Below are 7,307 nucleotides of genomic sequence, written 5' to 3' on the forward strand. Positions count from 1 at the left end.
CAAAAACTTAGCAAGTTTTAAAAAATAAAAAAAAATTCATCTAAGGATTACTTTGATTTATAACTTTTAATTTTATGGATTAAATTAAGTCACTTAACAAAATGCAAAACTAAATTAAATCACATGCAATAATAACATGTTAATAACATGGACAAATCATATTATAATACGTAAACAATTTTTAAATAAATTGGATAACCTCAATCTTAAGTTTCACAACACATCTCGACTACATTCTCACCCACTTATATTCAATATTTGGTGTACTTACCAAAGTTTGAACCTAAGTGCAGTGTATTAAGAGACAAATGGTTTAATCAATTGAGTTAAGTCTCAGTTGAAAAAAAAAATTAAATATAAGAAGTGGTTAAAATGACATGTGGCACTTAAAGACTAATTTAAAGTATGAGTACAATTTTAAAAACTAATTTAAATATTAACTCACTTACAAATCTTTCACAAAATTGCTCAAAAATCTTGTCTTATTGTTTGGTAACAAATGAACCTTTCGAAGCTTTAATTCACTCACCAGGGGATAATTTTATTTCCGGATATTAACATGCCTCTAAGACAATCTAGATAACAAATTAAATTAACGAGTTGTCACGAGTAAATACCCATAGTAGTTCCTGAGATTCACGTAAATACTCATAGTAATCTTTAAGATCCCGATTTTCCCATTATAGTCCTCCAGATAGAGCTCCGAGCACTCAAAGTGGTTCCTGGGTATATTTCTGGTGATGAGTCATCACCGGAGTGCTGATGTGGACTCGGTTTGCCACGCTGGAGGGCTCCTAACGGCTAGCTGAGCTGGTGAGTTTCTAATTTCTACTCAAATTAGTCCCTCCTATTATATTTAACCTTAAATCTCCAAATTCTCAGACACTTCATCTCTTTCTCTTGTTTATCTCTTCTTCTTCTTCTTTCAAGCATATATCAGACACTATAGGTATTGGTGTTGGTGTTGGTGTTGGCAATGGTGGTGGAGGAGGAGTGATTTGGGTTGGGGGAGGGATTAACAACCCACAACCCTCTGGATCTTCTTCAGAATCAAAGCTGGATGGGGCTTACACAACGCTACAGGCATGAAAATCTGCAATCACTGATGACCCAAAGAAAATTCTAGGAACATGGGTTGGTCCAAATGTGTGTTCTTACAAAGGGGTTTTTTGTGATTTTACTGAAGATGAAATGGGTGCATCTGCATCAGCATTCACTGTAGTTGTAAGCATAGATCTCAACCATGCAAATCTCCAAGGAACCCTTGTCAAAGAGCTATCTTTACTCACTGACATGTTGTAACACCCTAACTACCAAAGCTCACGCTTCCGGCTGCGCAACTCTGATAGCTCGGACATTACGACGACACTTATACTATTTAATACTAAAATATGAGCCTGTTTAAAACTTTAAACCGCAAAATTGCTCCAAAAATACTTTCGTTATACAACATACATCCGTACATACAATACACTTACAACAATTCACAAAGAGTACCTACACACACACACACACACACACACACACACACACATATATATATATATATACATACATAATATTACAAGCATTAACCAATACAATTCCTATCCCTCTTACAGAATATATCAAGATAAAGGCGATGGTACAACAAGTAATAATCCAAAGCAATACAGAGCATCTCAACAACAACTAAATAAACTCTTTGTAACTTCTACGCCCATATCCTGAAAGGGAAAAAATGTAGGGGGGTGAGAACATCATCCTCGAAAGGGTTCTCAGTAGAGGATTTTTGGAAATTACTGTAATAGGATACGTGAAGATAAATCGTACCAGTGATTAATAACCGTCTTATGCCTCCTTCTCAAAAACAACGATTTACAATAAAAGTAAAGTCTAAAAATCCTTTCTAAAAGAAGAACCGTTCAATTCTCAAAAACTCAAAAGCCTTTCAAAAAAAATGTTTATCTATGCTAAACAAAAATAGCCTTTCATATTTTTCCAAACCAGAAACACAAAACCGAAATCAACCATCGGCTCATCTCATTTCAACCACGGCCTTAGGCCCAAACAATCCAACCATCAACCAATCACCACAATCCAACAGAGTCCCAGTTGCAAACACAGATAGGAAGTTCAAGCACAAACAAACAGTTACAGCAAGTAGAACAAATAGCATTTAATCACAAGTAGTCACAAAGGCAAACCAAGTACAATATGCACACCCAAACAATGTCACATAGATGCATATGATGCATGCCTGTCCCTAGTGGCTGATGATATCATCTGTCGGTTATATAGCCAACCCGACACGTCCTGGTAGCTAACCATGGACAGAAACACCCATCGCGGAGCAAGTAGGTTTGAGCTACAACCCCATTGCTACTACCCGCTCAATCCAGAGCCAGTGGAATAACCACTACTGCGGCTACTACCCAGGCGGGTGTTTAAAAGCTCAACCTGGAGCAAGTGGAATCACCACTACTACCGCTACTACCCAGGCGTCACAGTCTCTGACCTGGAGCAAGTGGGACGAACCACAACCCTTGCTACTACCCAGGTATCTCAATCATATATTCATTCAGTCCCAGCCATGGATCAACATCCATATCAGCCATCCGACTTAAATTCATAATTCATAGTCAGCCATACGGCCCATAACTCATTCGGCAATCAGCCATAAATCAATATCATACACAGCCATTCCGGCTCATGGTTCAATCCAGAACCAGCCAATATTCATAATCATATACAGCCATTCCAGCCCATAACAAAACAGCACTTCCACCATTCAACATCATCAAATTCATAAAACCGGCATTTAAGCCACAAATCACTTTTCTCAAACCATTTCACTTTGAAATCAAATTTCAACTCTTTTCAGCCTTGGCTTTAAAGATCTCATTTCTCAAATCATCTCAGGCTCATAAAGCCAAATTTACTCAAAGTGAGTTCCCTGTTTAAAACAAAGCCACTCTCGATATTCTCTTTCCAAAACTTCCAAAACCATGGCAAGTTAAGGATTTATTTCAAAGTATTCAAAATCACCCATACAACAATGGGATTTTATAACAAAAGTTTCTCGGTAGAGTCCCAAGTCTTTAGGGAAGTTCAACCTATATCAATTCCTCAAAATTCATTGAAACTCTTAAAATCATGGATTCTCGGTTCAAGTAAATAAAATTGAATTTATTATGAAACCGAACATACAAAATCACAAGTTCCAACCCGGTCCAAAAATCAACTCATTTGAAAAGGAACCGGTTCATTTGAATCAAACCACTTTTAGGTTTCTTTTTGGAACCCATTTTTCTAACTCTTCCAAAATGCCTCAAACTTAATTACTCAATCAAAAGTCTAGATTCCTTTGAAATCACTAAAAGCTCCTTTTTATATTGAAATCGATATTAGAGCATCATTCTTCTTCAATGATTCAAACGGTAAAAATAGTTCATTTCTAAATAAGTCAAACTCAAGGCATAAAGTTCACTAAATAAATTAAGCTTGAAAATATAAATATTTTCTTAATAAATCAAATAATACAACTTCTCAAATCCAATCCTTTTTAAATAACTTTTTAAACAAGACTAGGATTTTGTAGAAATTTCGGCAGCACCTCCCTTAAAACTTGGACTTTTGCCACCCGGTTCGGGTCCCAACTAAACCGTTTCTCATTCCTTTTTCAACAGCTCAAAACCAGAAATCAATTCAAAGAAAGCTAAATCCAACAGTCGCCTCAGTGGCATATCTCAAGAAAACCATTTCAAAGTCAACTCAATATCAACCGATTTAACTCATTTCCAAAGCTTTAAAGAAACGGTTCAGTAACAAATCATTTGTCCAAGATCAATTCAATTAAAGTAAACCAGGCTGAATTCAAAAGTGCATTCGACTTTTCACATCATCAAATAATTGACTCAAATCAAATCAATCCTCAACGGATTAAACTCAGATTTCAAATCTTTAAAGAATCACTTCAAAATATTATATTTCACAAAGCCGCACAACGATTCAGCCAAACAAACATCCATAATCATTCGAGTCAATCAAATAATACATAAGGCAGATACAATCACTAAATACACCATATCTCACATCAGTATCCATATGTAATAATTCCAATAATAAACTATAGTTTTCGGAAAGCGCCCCTACCTCAAAACGCAAATTTCATAACTCAAACGCGTCACAGAGTCCTTTCCGCCTCAACCCGAAATCATCAACAACCGCAACCTCAGCTTCAAGCCACATCCGCAATAACCATATCGCAATATACAATAATCAGGACTCAACCTCACGTTACCAAAACTCATATTCATTAACCAGACACATACGAATACTAACGCGAGGCGTTTCGAAACATAAATTACTTACTGAACTAGCGAAACGAAGCAGCTGCGATTTCGAACAGGCCCGGCAACAGCTCCGGCAGCGGCCAGAAGCTTCGGTGGGTCAACTATAAAAACCACGCAGCGTTAAACCTTCTCGAAATCCAAAAAGGCAGAAACCTCAACTAAAATCCTTACCGGCAGAGTTTTTCGGCGACTAAGTTGCATTCTCCGGCGGCAGATACAGCGAAGCAGCTCGGAACGGCCAGCAGCAGTGGCGGGGCTAACCCAGCACCAACATCCACCATCGTCACCACTTTCCTCTCTGGTCAGACCCAACGGCCGTAACTCAGCCGCAGCAACGATGAAACGGCAGCAAAAGGATCAGCCTCAACCCGCGATGGTGGCTCTCCGGCGCGACACCAGCCACAACAGGAACGGCGGCGGTGAGATCCCAACAGCGACGAGTTTCCCGGCGACAGAACAAGCAGGACTGGCGATGGCAAGGAGGCCCGGCGACGGTGACCCAGGCGGCGATGGTCTCCCCTGTCGCGCTCTCCCTCTCTCTTCGCGCTCGCCGGCAGGGGCAAGATGGTGGTGACTCAGGAAGGATGAGCTCCTCTGGTTCGGTGATAGAGGTGCGGCTCAGGTTCCAGGGACAGGACAGCAATGGCGGCGACGGCACGGCTCAGCAACCGCGTGGTGACGGCGCGAACAGATCCTTCTTCTCCCTTTGGCTAGCAACGGCGGCGACGATGGCAGTGGCACCCACCGCGCCGCCTCTCTCTTCTTCCCCCTCTCCTTCCTTCTCCGTGGATTCCTCACCCCACTCCCCCTTCGGCTTCATTTTTCTTTCAGGGAACACAAAGGAAATTTTTGTGTGTTGTTGTTGTTGCTGCGCAGTGAAGGCAGTGAGGAAAGGGGTTGGGCTGCGCAGCGTGGAGGAAGGATGGAAGGGAATAGGTTTGGCAAAATTAGGGTTAGGGGCATTTTAGTAATTTCTAATAAAATTGTGGATAATATAGTAATTAAAACCCACATTAAATCCAACACTAATTGTATGTAGAAAATACTATTTGCTCATCAATTTCACAAATTATTTTCAATAAAATATTCAAATCCAATAATTGAAAATAATATAATTAAATCCTTTATTTTCCCAAAATAGCAATATTAATATTTAAAATATTACTTATCTAATCCAAGTCATATAAAATCCTTATTTTTTCACAACTACCAACTTTATAATTTAAATATAGGAAATAATCCAATAATTATAAAATTGGATAATAATCATAACTTATCTCAAATTCAATAAATCAAAACTTGCCTTAATTATCTTTAATAAAATAATTTCTGAATTTAAGGCTATAAATAATTATATTATTTGAGACTTGATCATAAAAAGACTTTTCAAAGGTTCTGGGTCTTACACATGTCCCTTTTCTACCTTAACAGTAACAGTTACTTCTCCGGGACAATCCCTCAAGAACTCTTCTACAAGAATCTTGATGCATTGTTTCTCAACAACAATCAATTTGAAGGTGAAATTCCTCAGAATCTTGAAAATTCCCCTGCATCAGTGATAAATTTAGCCAACAACAAGTTGAGTGGGAACATCCGAGCAAGTTTTGGATTCATGGGTTCTAAATTGAAGGATATTCTGTTCCTGAATAACCAGTTAACTGGTTGCATCCCTGAAGGAGTAGGGTTATTCACTGAGATTTAAGTTCTGGATGTTAGCTACAATACTCTCATGGGTCATGTGCCAGACACATTGTCTTGTCTGCAAGACATTCAAGTCCTTAACTTGGCACATAACAAGCTTTCTGGGGAGTTCTCAATGTAATATGCTCTCTGAGGAGCCTTGCAAATTTGACTATTGCTTATAATTTCTTTTCTGGGTTCATCCAACAATGTTCAAGGCTTTTCTTCAGGAATGTGGGTTTTGATGTCTCACTTAACTGCATTCCTGGAAGGGACATGCAGAGACCTCAACCTGAGTGTTCTGTGATCCCAGGTGGTAGTCTAAGTTGTCTTAGAATTCCAACACCAAAGCCTCTTGTTTGCGGTTCTCTAGCTGTAAGTACTTCTAAGCACACTAATTATACTTCATCATCTCCTTGAATAGTAAATATTACAGTATACTTTATTAGTTACAGGTTGGTCATGGCTTCTCCACTAATTAGTGTTACCAATCTCAATTTACACACCTGCTAATTTAATTCTTCATAGATTCATTCAGCATATATGTTTAATATTATCATAAAAAAAAATACTTGCTGACTTCTGAGACTTCTAATATATTTCATGATTATTATAGAAAGACAACACCTGATGCCTGATGGTATATACAAGCCAGATAATTTATGTTTCACATGACATGCTTGAAAGAAGAAGAAGAAGAGATGAACAAGAAGAAGAGATGAAGTGTCTTAGAATTTGGGGATTTAGGGTTAAATATAATAGGAGGGATTAATTTGGATACAAATTAGAAATTCGCCAACTCAGCTAGCCGTTGGGAGCCCTCCAGCGTGGCAAACCGAGTCCACGTCAGCATTCCGGTGATTACTCATCACCAGAAATATATCCAGAGACCACTTTGAGTGTTCGGAGGTCTATCTGGAGGACTACAATAGAAAAATCGGGATCTTAGGGATTACATTGGTTATTTGCGTGAATCTCAAGAACGACTATGGGTATTTACCCGAGTTGTCACACATGTTTCTTTGTATTGTCTTTCATCATTAATGATCAAATATAAGAACTAAGAAAAGAAAACACTGCGCATGGCACATAGCAAAATTTAGGTGTGACAATATGAAACTAGGGGTGGCAATATGTACCCTACCCTAACCCAATCCCACTTGATCGGGTAAGGTTGCCAATCCAATCTGCAGCGGCTAGGGTATGGTGCGGGTAGGGTTCTCGTGCGGGTCGGGTAGGGTGCGGGTTGAGTCTCAACCCTACCCGACCAACCCGCACTCTATATATATTTAT

General features: G+C 38.9%; 1 long non-coding RNA gene and 1 pseudogene across 1 annotated transcript; one reads left to right on the forward strand and one right to left on the reverse strand.

Annotated features, from left to right (window-relative positions):
• LOC107620826 lies at nt 264-6,547 on the forward strand (annotated as a pseudogene).
• Nucleotides 1,352-5,280, reverse strand: LOC110267949. The gene is made up of 4 exons (XR_002355933.1): nt 4,506-5,280; nt 4,354-4,435; nt 4,135-4,217; nt 1,352-1,706 (listed from the first exon to the last, which is right to left on the reverse strand). It is a non-coding gene; the product is annotated as an uncharacterized LOC110267949 (long non-coding RNA).

The sequence above is a fragment of the Arachis ipaensis genome, chromosome B10 (assembly GCF_000816755.2).
Source record: "Arachis ipaensis cultivar K30076 chromosome B10, Araip1.1, whole genome shotgun sequence".
NCBI classification, from domain to species: domain Eukaryota; kingdom Viridiplantae; phylum Streptophyta; class Magnoliopsida; order Fabales; family Fabaceae; genus Arachis; species Arachis ipaensis.